This window comes from Mus caroli, unplaced genomic scaffold (assembly GCF_978045245.1).
Source record: "Mus caroli unplaced genomic scaffold, Mus_caroli_1 scaffold_18, whole genome shotgun sequence".
Classification (NCBI taxonomy): domain Eukaryota; kingdom Metazoa; phylum Chordata; class Mammalia; order Rodentia; family Muridae; genus Mus; species Mus caroli.
The window spans coordinates 19807297-19821619 of record NW_028227273.1 but is presented as its reverse complement, the minus strand read 5'-3'; the positions used below and the strand labels follow the sequence as shown (position 1 = coordinate 19821619).

Genomic DNA, 14323 nt, shown 5'->3' with positions numbered 1-14323 from the left:
TACCTAGTTTTTAGTCTACCTAGCAGATGGCAAGGAAGACTAGACTGAGTTTGTAAAGGACTATTGTATCTGGGGCCAGCTTGGTTGGTATCTCCCTCTAGGAGAAGCTCAAGGACACAAGGCCTGGCTGGATGGGTAGGGAATGTGATGATTTGTGGTCTAGGTATTACAGAGTGTCTGCTGGCAGAATCCTCGGAGAAGGCACTGGAGCGAGGCACAGACCATTCAGAGGCGAGAACTAGGCTCACTGTCTCCTTCCAGCAGCTCCCTGCTTCAGTCCATGCTGACTGATCGCCTTCACCAGAACTGATCAAGGAGTGTGCCAGGTGGGAGGGGGAAAGGGGCTCTCTGTGACCAGCAGGAAGACTGCAAATAGCCCAGAGAGAGTTTTGCTACCGTTTGACACTTAAGAAGTTGGAATCTGCTGCAGATTTGATGTTTGCTGGTGGCCCCCACCTTGCACTTTCTGTTAAGTTCCTCTGGTGACCGATGCTTAATTTTTTACAATAGAAAATGAAGTGGCAGATTTGTTTGCCTACACTTCACGATCTGAGATCTCTTCTGTGGCTGGTGGCCCGCTCTAGAGAGATAGTTTGGTGTGGTTTTATTGGGATGGTCAGGAAAGCAAAGTAGGGCCTTAGGGGATGGTGTGGAAACCGCTTGGATCATCTCCTTGTCAGACAAGACAGTCCCTTGTCAGTCACAAAATGACAGCTTTAGTCACCATGCTCCTTAATGCTCTCTGATATCTTCAGGGGGGTGTGTTCCAAGTGTGCAGTGTTGTCTTCATCCTGATTTTAAAAAGTAAACAAGGGGAGGGGCTTATTGCTATTAGCCCATGAAGATAAACACTTTTATGAAAGCTCTCTAACATTTGGAAGCAATAAGAAAGGGATTTTTGAAACTTTATGTTCATATTTATAGAGGAAGAAAATTCCAAGATTGATGAAAAAGTCAAGAAAAGATGGCTTGACGGTCACTGGGAAGAAGATAGGATATGGTGCTCTTAGTTAGTGATGACTTGTTATTCAAGTGAAAGTCTCTCTCTCTCTCTCTCTCTCTCTCTCTCTCTCACACACACACACACACACACAAATCTATATATTATCTCTATCTTTAAGAATTTAAACCAAACCCTTGATTTAGCTGTCTTCTGGAAAATGAAATGATGACTTCTTTTGAAGTCCTCTGCCTTTTGTATGCATTTACAATGTAGCGGGGAGCTCGTGAAGGCTTGTAGACTACCACATGACCTCAGTGACGGCGTGCTCGTCTGAAACCCTGAAAAAGATGGAACCAGATCAAAAACAGGCTTAGGGAGGACTGAAACATTAGTCATATCTGAAAGGGAGGAAGGGAAATGTGGCTATTTTTACTGTTGCTAACACTATATTGAGAGCTGGAGGTCTAGTTGGAAAGCCTTGAAAACAAGTAATTTTACAGGGCTGTGAAGGGTACTGAAATAGGAACATGAGGGAGAGGTTAGAAGGAAGTCTGTTGTGGGGAAAGGAGCAGAGGTAGGAGGCAGCTGAAAGGGTCTGCTTCCTCACACTTGCACTCTGTGTCAGGTCGGATGGACAGTCGGAACCCAGTGTGGGACTGAATGGAGGGGGGTTAGCAGTGGATAGCCCAGGATAGTAGAATCCTTTAACACCTTCATTCTCAGCTTCCTAGAAGAGATCAAATCCAAACAGATCAATTCCACAGTGTGCTGAGGGCTAGGCAGTGAAAGAGAAGCAGATAATTCTAACCTCAGAGGACCGAGGAGATCAGGCCACTAGGAACACGCTTTGTCTTGGGATGAAGTGGTAGAGGACCTCCCTCCCCAAGCGTGTTGCCATGACTTCGGGGCAAGCTACTAGGACTGGTGGAAACACTTAGGTTGCTAAAAGAGTTCGTGTTGTTTTCTCCATTAGAAAGAGGGGTTGAGATTTTGGGGCAATAGGTGAAATATAAAAGCAGAAAGGAGATAAATGGGGTTTGAAGGACACAGGAAGGGGAGGTCTGGGGAGGAGAATCAATTGCTTGTAAAAATATAAGGGAACCAAATATGTTATATGCTAATTAAAATAGATGCATATATACACATACGTAGATACATAGATTAGTAGATTGACAGATACGTAGATATGTAGATTGCTACACACACACACACACACACACACACACACACACACACCAAGATACATAGGTACGGCTGAAAAATGAAGTGTGCTACTATAATTTGTTAGTTAGTTGGGTCAAAACTGGCATCTTACAAACAGCAATAGTGGAGCATGTAAAATCCTGTTTTCTGTAGTTTAATAATCTCAGAGAAAGAAGAGATAGCAGCCCCAGAGAACAATTACTTGCCAATAAACATATTATCAAAATATGCAGGTAAGAAAGATAAGGCAATTGCAAGTGGAGCTGACTGTGTGACTGCACTAAGTATTGTGATTTTCTGGTGAAAGATGAGACAGGGAGCAAGCCATCAAGTTGCTGGTGAGGTGATCTCTCTGGGAAGAAGCAGTGTTCTGCTGGAGTTTCTCAGACTCTCAGCAGTGTAGCTCACTCACTGAGGAGTGCCCTTATCCACTTTGTGCACATAACTTCTCATATTTTGATGTGGTGTGCTTGTCAACCTTCTTAGTCACTAGGCAATGGGATGCCCTACATTGGCTATTCTGTGGTAACTGATCTTAGTGATACATCCTTGAATTTAACCTGAGTGTCAGCTAAAGTATAGGTTGGCAAACTTGTGCTTAAGCTCAGTAAACATTTTAGGCTTAGTCACCAAGAAGAAAACCAAGGTTGTTATACAGTATTTTGATAACCTATTTAAAATAAGACCTTTAAAAAATGTCGCAGAGTGTAGAATACTGGGTAAATTGCTGGAGGCTGATGGACTATCAGCCAACCCAGGTCTAGAGACTCTGTGTGTGTGTATGTGTGTGTGTGTGTGTTTTAGTTTTTGTAAGAATGTGTGTTGAGGTTTTTGTATGCATATTCATATGTGTGTGAGGGTTCACCCATGTATGTACATGTTGTGGTTAGAGATTGACATTGGGTATTTTTCTCAATTATCCTTTATCGTATGTTTTGAAATGGGCCTGTCTTGCTGAGCCTGGAACTCACAGATACAGCCTGGCTGGCCATCAAGCCTCTGGGATGTGTCTCTCTCCATCTCTCAGGGCTGGGATTACAGTTGACCACACTATGCTCAATTTTTTCCATAGATGATGGGAATCCACACACAGGTCCTTGTGATGATGGAAAAAGCCCTTTACCCACTGAGCATCTCCCTAGTCTCAAACCCGGCTTCATAAGCTACTAAACACATCCAGATTTGAGATTTGATGACCGATAACTGAGAACAGTAGAGAAAACCCAAAAGCTTCCCAAGAGACTCTGCCTGTAACTGCCATTCATTGTCAATGCCCTTACCAGCCCACGCTCCATACTCTGGTAGTTCTCAGACATCTCTATCAAGTTTGTAGACAGCAGAAAATCGGGAAGCACTAGGAAAACTCTATAAAATAAGTTGAGTTTCTTTCAATGTTAAGAATGTCAGGCTGAGGAACAGCTGGCAAAATAGGGAATGCTAGCCAGTGCTCTTAACTACTGAGCCATCTCTGCAGGCCCTTGGTTTTGTAGTATCTTTGACTTGGAAAACTTAAAGCAATAGAACACACACACACACACACACACACACACACACGACAACCAAAGATTGATGTCACATGTTCTTTTGTATTGCTCTATACTTTAGTTTTTAAGACTGGGGCTTGCTAACTTGGCTAGGTTGGCTACCTACTGCGATCCAGGGTTCCTCCTGTGTCTGCCACCATCCCCTGATCCAATGCTGTGACTACAGATCTGTACTGCCATTCCTGGCTTCTACATTGGCCCAGAGGACCTGAATTCAGGTCTTTGTGCTTGTGAAGCATGCACTTTACTGACTGAGCTGTCTCCCTAGTCCTGACATTGGAGTTCTCATTGCTAATTCCAGTTGTTTTCCCACGGTTAGGGGCTCAGCGTTTTAAGTGGGCTGCTTGTATTTCAATATCAGCGTCTAAAAGTTTATTTTGTTATATTCAAGGAAGCAGACGTCTTAAATTCCAGAAGAGGCATATGTCATGTTTTATAGATTAACTTCCCAAAGGTCTATAAACACAGATAACTCAGACTCTTAAGAGGACTGAGGATTTATATTCTGATGCACTGAGATGGGGAGTGGGAAGGAAAGAGAAACAAGCGTACCACAAACACACAGTACTGTTAAACCGGAAAAAAAAGCCCACTTTAAAAATGTTAAATACAATGCTTTTTGCTTAAACAAGCAGTCTCAGAGTCCATCAAGCTACTTTTGGCAGAAATTGGCACCTCAGGGGTTGCCTTTTCCTGGAGTCTGTGGTCTGTGTTGACCTTTCCCAGTAAAATCTTTGCTTAACCCCCACCAACAGCCAGAGGTGGATTCACCGAAATCCTCTCTTTCCCTCCCTGATAGGTAGATTAGCTTCCTGGGCCTCCTGAGCCTTGCTGGGAGAGAAGCACAATATGTTCTCACCGCATATATGTTCTCATAGCATGTATGTTCTTATAGCATGTATGTTCTCATAGAATGTATGTTCTCACAGCATGCATGTTCTCACAGCATGTATGTTCTCACAGCATGCATGTTTTCACAGCATGTATGTTTTCACAGCATGTATGTTCTCACAGCATGCATGTTCTCACAGCATGTTTGTTCTCACAGCATGTATGTTCTCACAGCATGTATGTTTTCACAGCATGTATGTTTTCACAACATGCATGTTTTTACAGCATGCATTTTCTTACAGCATGCATGTTCTCACAGTATGTATATTCTCATAGCATGTATGTTTTCACTATATTCTCACAGCATGCATGTTCTCATAGCATGAATATTCTTACAACATGCATGTTCTCATAGCATGTATGTTTTCACAGTATGTATGTTTTCACAACATGCATGTTTTCACAGCATGCATTTTCTCACAGCATGCATGGTCTCACAGCATGTATATTCTCATAGCATATATGTTCTCACTATATTCTCACAGCATGCATGTTCTCATAGCATGAATGTTCTCACAACATGCATGTTCTCACAGCATGTATTTTTCCACAACATATATGGTCTCACAACATGCGTGTTCTCATAGTATGTATGTTGTTACAGTATATATATTTTCACAGCATGTGTGTTCTTACAGCATATATGTTCTTATAGCATGTATGTTCTTACAGCATGTGCTCATAGCATCCATGTTCTCACAGCATGTTTTTGTTTTCCAAGCTCTTTTTGACCACACTGTGTAGCCCAGGATTTGAGACTTGGACTTTTTGGGCATGTAAGAAATCTTTACACTTTGGGAGGCATGGTGGTTGAATGTATGTTTGGCTGTATCAGGCTCGTGTTCAGACATGTCAGAAAATGTGACATAACATGAAAGCATGTCAGGGTGTGCTGACAAGTAGTGATGGCTTCTCATCTAGAAAAGACAAGTCTGTGTGTATCTGGAGTGAAAACTTCCCATGGTTGTAGATTGATTGGTATAACAAAGAGGCAACCAGGGATGTCTGAATTTTCTTGGCTGTTGAGTTCAGTGAGGGAGAAAGAGAGAGAGAGAGAGAGAGAGAGAGAGAGAGAGAGAGAGAGAGAGAGAGAGAGAGAGAGAGAGAGAACAAATAAGTGCATTTATATATATACACATATGTGTGTGTGTGTGAGAGAGAGAGAGAGTGACAGACAGAGACAGAGAGACAGAGAAAGGCAGAGATAGAGACAGAGACAAGAGAAAAGATGTTTTTACAGACTACTAGAGAAGACAGCCCAAATCTGACCATTGGGAGATAGGCAGCATTTAGCAAAGACTAGTCTGCTGATGCCAGAGAAGGTGGACAAGGGAATTGATTGGAGGCTCCTAATGTCTATGACTAGCTATAGAATGCTCATGCAGTGGGTGCCTGTGGTATAGCTCAGAGAGTCAGTGATGCGATAGAGGCACCTCCCAGCACAGAAGTATCCACCTCAGCCTGACTGTCCTCTCCCAAAGGAGGGAAGAAGCTCGTGGGGTAACTAGGTAAAGGCAGACACTGGGATAGCTGATTTAAATGGGAAGAATTAGAGTCGGATTCTTGTATAAGTGGCGGACTGCAGAGTAGAGCCCATCAGCCTGTTGGGATGTTGGTAAGGAGGAGGCTGCTCTTGAGACACACCATGCCCTTAATTCAGAAGAGACAGAGAAAGAAAGGCAGCAGTTGGGGAGACCTAGTGTCCTGGAAACTGCGCAGCAGACATTGACAGCCACTGACAGATGGGATGAGGGCCTTTTAGGACAGATTTCCAGATGAACCAAGTGTGAACATGGATGGAGAGATGTCCAGGGATGCAGGTGAAACCTTCCCTAAATGGAGACTGCCATCAGCGAATGTGGAAGTGGGTTATTTCTTTGTGTTTGGCTACAACTGATTCACTGGGCACTACATGGCAATGGAATTTGGACCAGCCAGCTTTCCAAGAAGCTGATCAGAAACCACTACCCACAACAGCCACAGATGCATAAGCACTCAGGACTAAAATATGAGAAGAGACTGCTTTAAAGAAGGAATAATGGGAAAGTTTCTTACGTTTCCCTTGCAAAATCAGGCTCCCAAAGCTGCTTGCCCACCTGCATACAGTACTGTAATCCCCTTTGTAATGCCATGTGGGTGCTAGGGCAAAGGGTGGGTACAGAAAGCTCTCCTTCCCCTCCATGATGCCTCGCAGAACTTAGTTTTAATGGCACAGACAGTGAAATGTTTTTAATGTGTAGAGACTGACGCATGTGTAAGTGAACAAGGCTTGGTCAAGTTCATCTCAGAAATCCAGATTTGATAGAGGGTGGAGTGTTTCTCTGTATTTGGCTGTGCCAACTTACACTTGATGGTGAGGCCGAGGGAGTGTCAGACTTATTATACAAGATGGGGTTGATCCCATCTCTGTCCAGGAAGGTATGCAAACAGGAATGTTCCCTGTCTCCCAATCAGCTACACACAGTTAAAGATAGCTGGGAAAGGGTAGACATGGATGGATGGTCAGCATTTCTAAGAAGCTTATCCAGCAGCGTATAAACAGCGATGGGGCAAAGCCTTCCAGAGGGAAGGATTATGTAGTTTAAATTTCTCCACAGACAGTCTCCAGTGCCAGAGACAACTTTTCGTTCCAAAGGCCCAAACTTTCATAATAATGCTCACATTCAAAGCTATTTCTGGAGGTCGAGGCTAATTTTAAGGTACTGGAAAAAAAATCAATACTTAGTATGGCTCCAGAATATTTTAGAGTTAAACTGTGATTTTAACAAAATTCTCCTGGGGGGGGGGGATAACACAAATGAGTTTACAGTTTGCCATGGGGAAGTAGAATAGCATCATTTTGGGAAGAGAAAACCTATATTTAAAAAAAAATGGAAGAAATGTTGTCTTAGGTTTTTTTTTTGTTGTTGTTGCTGTGAAGAAACACCAAAACCATGGCAACCTTACAAAAGAGTACATTTCGATGGGGATGGCTTACAGTTCGGATGTTTAGTCCGTTATCATCACGGCAGCATCCAGGCAGACATGGTGGTGGAGAAAGGGCTCAAATGTCTACATCTTGATCTTTAGGCAGCAGAAGGGGACTGGATCTCACTAGCAAGACTTGAGCATGTGTTGAGACCTCAAAGCCTGCCTCCACAGTGACACACTCCCTTCAACAAGGCCACAGCTATTCCAAAAAGGCCACACCCTAGGAGCCAACCATACATCAATCACATGAGTTTATGGGGGTGCAGCACAGACAGGGACTCTTCTGATTTTGGATTTCTTTGACAGAGTACAAAGCCTTTACTTGGCTTAGCTTCTGAAGGGAAAAGAAGCAGCAGCTACTGATAAGAGTTGAGGCCAGTTTTGGTTCAGAACAGATAAGACTCTGGTGGTGGGGCTCGGGAGACAGGTCTCACAGGAGTCAAGTGGCAGGCTTGTCCTCTCAGGAGTTTTCCCTTGAGGAAGGATCCCCCCTAAGGTTGCAGATGACTGCCTATCATGAGGATGTCCCCACTTTGAGATAAGGACCAGCACCTCTCACTGGTGTGAGTTGCACATGTTTTTTTGCCACACACACACACACACACACGCACACACGCGCATATGTCATACACATGTGCATATGAGTACATATGTACATGTGTGTGGAGGTCAGAGATTGATGCTAGGTGTCTTCTTCTGTTGTCCCTCACTTTATGTTTTCAGAGAGTCTCTCACTGAACCTGGAGTTCAGCACTGAAGCTAGGCTGACTGGCCAGTGAGCTCTGGGAAGCTGCCCCTCTCTACGGTCCTCAGTGTTGGGCTTACAGATGTATGCTCCTGTGCTTGGCCCGTGGGTGAGCTCTGGACTGTAGGACTCAGGCTTTCATGCTTGCATGCCTTTACTGAGTGAACCATTTCCCCAGCATCTTATATCATGCTCTTTTCAGAGGGGGCCAATACTTGGGATTCAATTCAATGCTTTTGACAAGCTAGGCAAGCACTCTCCCATGGAGTGGCATCCCTGGTCCTTGGTTTTTAAAACATGCTTTCTTGTTGCATAGCACAGGCTACCCTCAAACTCAGGATCCTCCTGTCTCTGCCTCCTCTAGGCTGAAGATTACAGGCCTATCCAACCATGCCCAGCTATATCCCATCTCTCAATTATTTTGTATTAGAATTATGATATTTCTGGGGTTTGAATTCTATCCTATTTGTTTTCTTTCTTAATAGACAATTTATGTTGAGCTAATTCCTGTGATAGACAAATTCTTTATCATAGTGTGTATCTCTCTCTCTCTCTCTCTCTCTCTCTCTCTCTGTGTATGTGTGTGTGTGTGTGAGGGAGGAAGAGAGAGAGAGATGTATTAAGCAAATGTGTGTGTATTTTTGGAATAGTTTTTAGTTTCTTAGGTTATCCATACAAATAGTATCCAGTCATTAAAAACTTCTTGTAGCCTAAGTGCATTTAACAAGTTTGGTTTTTCAAAGTTTTCAATGTCTCTCTCTCTCTCTGTTTGTGTGTGTGTGCTCTCTCACACACTCAAGCACTTATTCATGTGCATATGCGCACACGCATGAGCACACAGGCACACACATCCATGCGCATTACATGTGTGAATACAGGTGTTCACATGTCACTGTGCATACATTGGTGCCAATCCCCACCTTCTACCTGGACTGTCTGCTGCAGGCTTCCCTGGATGCTCTGGGATTACCAATGCTTCTGCTTTTATACCCAGCTTGGATGTGGCTTCTCGGAATTTAAACTCAGGTCCCCATGCTTACACGAGGCAAATCCTTTTATCCACCAAGCCACATCCCTACCCCCGATTCTTCAATGAACCATTCTAAGTAGGATTGCTTTGGGGGGACAAACGTTGTCCTTATGTTTACCTTTTCGAAGCCTATGAACGGATTTGGAAAGCTCCGTTAAGTAGAAAGCAGGATCTATGGAGCAGGTGAGAGAGTCTTGCTGGGTGGCGCACTAGCCTCCAGGCATCTTGTGTGGGATTGAGTGCACGCCCCTAATGAGTCTAGAAACACACCAACCCAACAGCTGGGATGCTCTTTAATGACTAAGCTAAAGGTTACAGGTGCATCCAAGGACTGCAGCAGCTTGATGGGAGTCCAGCAGAAACCAGAGCGCTCCCTCCCACACTTCAAGGTTTCATTCCAAGGAGCAGCCTGCACAGGAAGCCTACTTTACTTTAGAGAATAGCCCTCCTCCCAAACAAAATATTTTCATTTTTTCCCTTTATTCATCAATTAAAAATATTATTCCTTGTGGTTCAGTTAGAGAGAAAGAGAGAAAAAAAAAGACTGTTCTAAAATGTTGATTTCTGCCTCCTTAATTCACTAGGTCTGTAATGAGAAAGGACTGTTGAGGTGGGCTTTGCTTTGTTTTGATAGGGAGGAAAGGTGGTGAACATATTCTGTGAAAAATGATTCTCTGATCTATTTTCCTCCCCTCCCTGCATTTTATCTACCCCGGCATGACTAATGAGGGTAGATGACATTAGTTATGTATAATTCTTTCTTTCCTCTCCTCTCTTGCCACCGCTTTATTGTGGGCGGAATGCCTTTCCTGCACATCTCTCCTTCATTTGGGCTTGGGCAGTGAGGTGGGCAGAGTGAGCCCGGTTCTGACTGATGGCTTGAAGAGACCTCACATGTTCCTTCCCTCCTTCCTGGAGCCTGAACCTCCTTGGACTCTGTTCTCTGTGTGTGTCTCTCTGTCTCTGTCTTTGTCTCTCCGTGCCTCTGTCTCTGTGTCTCTTTAGATCACCATGCCTGTACGACAGAATAAAAACTGTTGGGAACAATTTAGACAGATCAGTTGCCTGTCTCAGTCAGGCACACAATCTGGTTGCAGTTAGACAGAATGCATGTAGGTAGAAAAATACCATATGGATAGCCCCACCTTCTGGGCACAGTGAACTGGAAAACAGGCATTTGACACAAGGAAAACCGGTGTGGGGCTGGCCAGCTGTCTGTCAGAGCCTTCCCAGGCAAGGCTGATGCTGACTAAACTAGATTCAACCAAAGGCCTCTTGAGGGATTTGTAATGGAGAATAGCGGAGAGGGAAGCAGACCTAATCAAGGGAAGTGGGAGCAGCCACAGGGAAATTTTCTGCTACATGAATCCTGGGTGCAAGAACACAGTTCAAAGTTTTTACAAAGGCCTGGGGATGGAGCAGTGTGTGATGGGCACCCGAATGGCTTGTGCTTCTCACTTTCAGTAAGAGACACTTACAGAACTTAGTACTGGTGCCTGTGAAGTCTGGCTTGTGGGGCTGGGCGTGCCCATTCTCTTGGGATGCCTATCAACCACAGTGCTCCATGCAGCGTTAGTCTAACACCCTCTCACCTCAGATGATGTGAACTCTCTGCATTGTAAACAGAAAGAGTCCAGCTACTGGAGAGTCTATTTCTACCCTGCTCCCTCACAGCTGTGTGTTCGGACAACTGAGTGTCCTCACATGATCGTCTTCTAGGGGGGAAACCCAGCTGCCCTGCTTCTTTGCTTCATGCCCTTTATAGTTCTTTCTCCATACCCCTCTCTCCTAGAAAGGTGTAGAATGGTGGGGCAGATAGGAAGAGGGGAAGGGTGGGTGAGTTTCAAAAGTCTCCCAAACCCTTGGAAAACTTGGAGAATTTTCTTGCCTGGCCTGAGATCAGTAGAACCTGATTTATGGATTTGAATGCTCATCTGGATTATTTTTAATGATTAAAACAGGGTTTTTTTTTTTTTACAATTTCACACACACACACACACACACATGTGCGCACGCGTGTGCACGTACACACACACATTTCTATGTATTGTCACTTCTCAGCCTCTCTCTTGTCTCCACCTCACTTCCATCAGCTCTCTCTCCTCCCTAGGGTCCCTGTTTCCACGTTGATGTCCCTTTGTTTTGTTTTATGACTCACTGATTTTTAACTAGTGATGTCTGTGTGGCCACAGGCACCCCTGGATGGTCCCATATAGATTTTCTTACAGAAACATTTTCAGTTCGGGCTGGAGGATTCTTGCTCATTCCGCATGGAGAATGTCCAGTTGACTTTGGTCCAGTGAGTGTGGCTTGGGGGAACCTTCTCAGGAAGTCTTCCTGCAACCCCATCATGACGATTTATTCATCTTTATTGGTTGGGGCTTTCTGGCAACCACAGTGTGGTATTTGTGTAAATACCTATCAGGCATGCCTTGCCATGTCTTGTACATAGAAATGCCACAGTAGTTCACTCTGTCTAAGGGATTAATTATTTCAAAGACGTGTCGTGGAGAAAGTGATTCTTATTTCTTGTCAGGGGTCCCAGTTTCCAAACCACACCTGAGTATATCTGGAAAAAGAAACCCTACAGAAGTTACGATAAGTTGTATTTTTGGTCTTTAAAGATTGTGTAGCTGGAGAAATGAGAGACTCTCCCTCACTTGTTTGGCACGTTCTATGTGTTAATGGCTGCACTAAGGTCTGGGTATGCTTTTATTCAGCGCTCTGTGTCTGAATTGCTTAACAGTGGGCTACAGTCAAAGAGACACATCCCTGGGTCAGCTCATTGCTGGGCACTCATCATCACAGAGCACACTTACAAACCTTCATGCCATATGTTTTTCATTGGTCGCAATCACTTTCTATTTATAATTAATAATAGTAACAACAACAACAACAACAACAACAACAACAGGGTTTCTCTGTGTAGCCCTGGCTGTCCTGGAACTCATTCTTTAGACCAGACTGGCCTGGAACTCAGAGATCTGCCTACCTTTGCCTCTCAAATGTTTTGAATAAAGGCATGCACCACCACACCTAGTTAGTTAAATTTCATTTTTAAATCAGCAAAGAAAGTATTAGATATCACTATGTCATTTTCAAGTGAAATGTGTTGTTAGCTTTTCTTCCCCTTGACCTCAGTGACCCACCCATGAACCTCTATCCCAGCCTTCCTTCCCACCTTCATGATATATGTCTTATTGCTTACCTACCTTTCTTTAAATCCTCTTTTAACCCCTCTTTGTCTTATTTCTAGTTTTTACACGCACGCGCGCGTGCACGCGCGCGCGGACACACACACACACACACACTATACACTAGGACCTCTATATGAGAAAAAAATACTATGATTTTTGTATTTCTGAGTTTGGGTTTCTACATTCAGTATAATGCTTTCCAGATCTGCCTAGTTTTTTTCTGAAAATTTCATAGTTGTTTTGTGGCTGAATAAAATTTTATTGCATTTAGGTAGCACGTTTTTATTATTCACTCATCTGTTGATGGACATCTAGGCTGGTTCCAAGTTCCTTGCTCTTGTGAATAGAGCAGTAAAGACCAGGCGTGTGCCGATCTCTGTGGTAGGATATGGAGTCGCTTGGACATTTGCCCAGCAATGATATGGCTCAGTATATATGGCAATTCTATTTTTAATTTTTGAGAACTTCTCCTTACTGAGTCCCATAATAGCTATATCAGATTGCTCTCACACCGGCAGTGGACAAGCAGTCCTCTGTCACACAGCCTCGCCATTGGTTGTCCAGTTTCTTGATGACAGCCACTCTGCCTGGGAGGATGTGGGTTTATCAAGATAGCCTTAACTGAATTTTCCTGATGGTTAGGAGTGTTGAACACCTTAAGAACACACATTGGATGCTTGTGTTTCATCTGTTAAAGATTATCTATTTTGTTAGATCATCTGTTGATTTGCAAGTTTTTTTTTTCCAAATTCTGGGTGTTAGGTCCTTGTTTCAAGAATAATTGGTGCTCTTTCCTTTTGTTGCTGCATTCGCAGCCATGATTATGCTCAGGCTACAGAAGGGGCTTGCCTCTAGTGTCCTCTGCTGTGGGATAAAGAAGATCAGGTTGGATCCCAATGATACCAATGAAATCGCCAATGCCAACTCCTGTCAGCAGATCAGGAAGCTGATCAAAGATGGGCTGATCATCCAGAATCCTGTGACTGTCCATTCCCGGGCTCGTTGCCAGAAAAACACCCTGGCCTGATGGAAGGGCAGGCATATGGGCATAGGGAAGTGGAAGGGTACTGCCAATGCTTGGATGCCTGAGAAGGTGACCTGGATGAGATCCTGCACCGGCTTCTCAGGAGATACCGGGAATCCAAGAATACTGATCGCCATATGTATCAGAGCCTGTACCTGAAGGTCAAAGGGAATGTGTTCAAAAACAAGCGGATTCTTATGGAGCACATCCACAAAATGAAGGCAGACAAGGCCCACAAGAAGCTCCTGGCTGACCAGGCTGAGGCTCGCAGGTCTAATACCAAGGAAGCACGAAAGCACCGGGAGGAAGCGTCTCCAGGACAAGAAGGAAGAGATCATCAAGACTCTGTCTGTCCAAGAAGGAAGAGACCAAGAAATAAGGCTTCCCTCGTGTCTGTACTTTGTGGCCTGGCTGTGGCCTCACTTGGATCTGTCATTAAAATAAAACAAGCCTTAAAAAAGAAAGAAAGAAAGAAAGAAAAAAGAATAATTGGCAAAGATTTCCTTCCATTCTGTAGTCTTCAACGTGATCTCTTAGTGCAAACAAGAGATTCAGTCAAAACAAGCTGTATGAGATTACGCCCGGTGGGACATGGCATGTTGGTTTCAGGAAACTTAGTTTTATAATATAGTACATTCTAAAAATTACAAAATCTATAGAATAATGACCACATATAAAGCACTAACATAATGGTTTCTTATTATCAAGTATAGATATTATATATAATAGTATGTTTTTAAAATTGCCTTTATTTATTGATATATTTATTTGGAGGG

At 43.7% G+C, this 14323-nt stretch overlaps 1 protein-coding gene and 1 pseudogene across 5 annotated transcripts in view; both read left to right on the top strand.

Moving 5' to 3' along the window:
• The window catches only part of Ltbp1 (latent transforming growth factor beta binding protein 1), a 387481-nt gene that overhangs the window by 142690 nt on the left and 230468 nt on the right, over positions 1 to 14323 (top strand). The window lies entirely within an intron of this gene.
• LOC110283891 (large ribosomal subunit protein eL19 pseudogene) lies at positions 13236 to 14188 on the top strand (annotated as a pseudogene).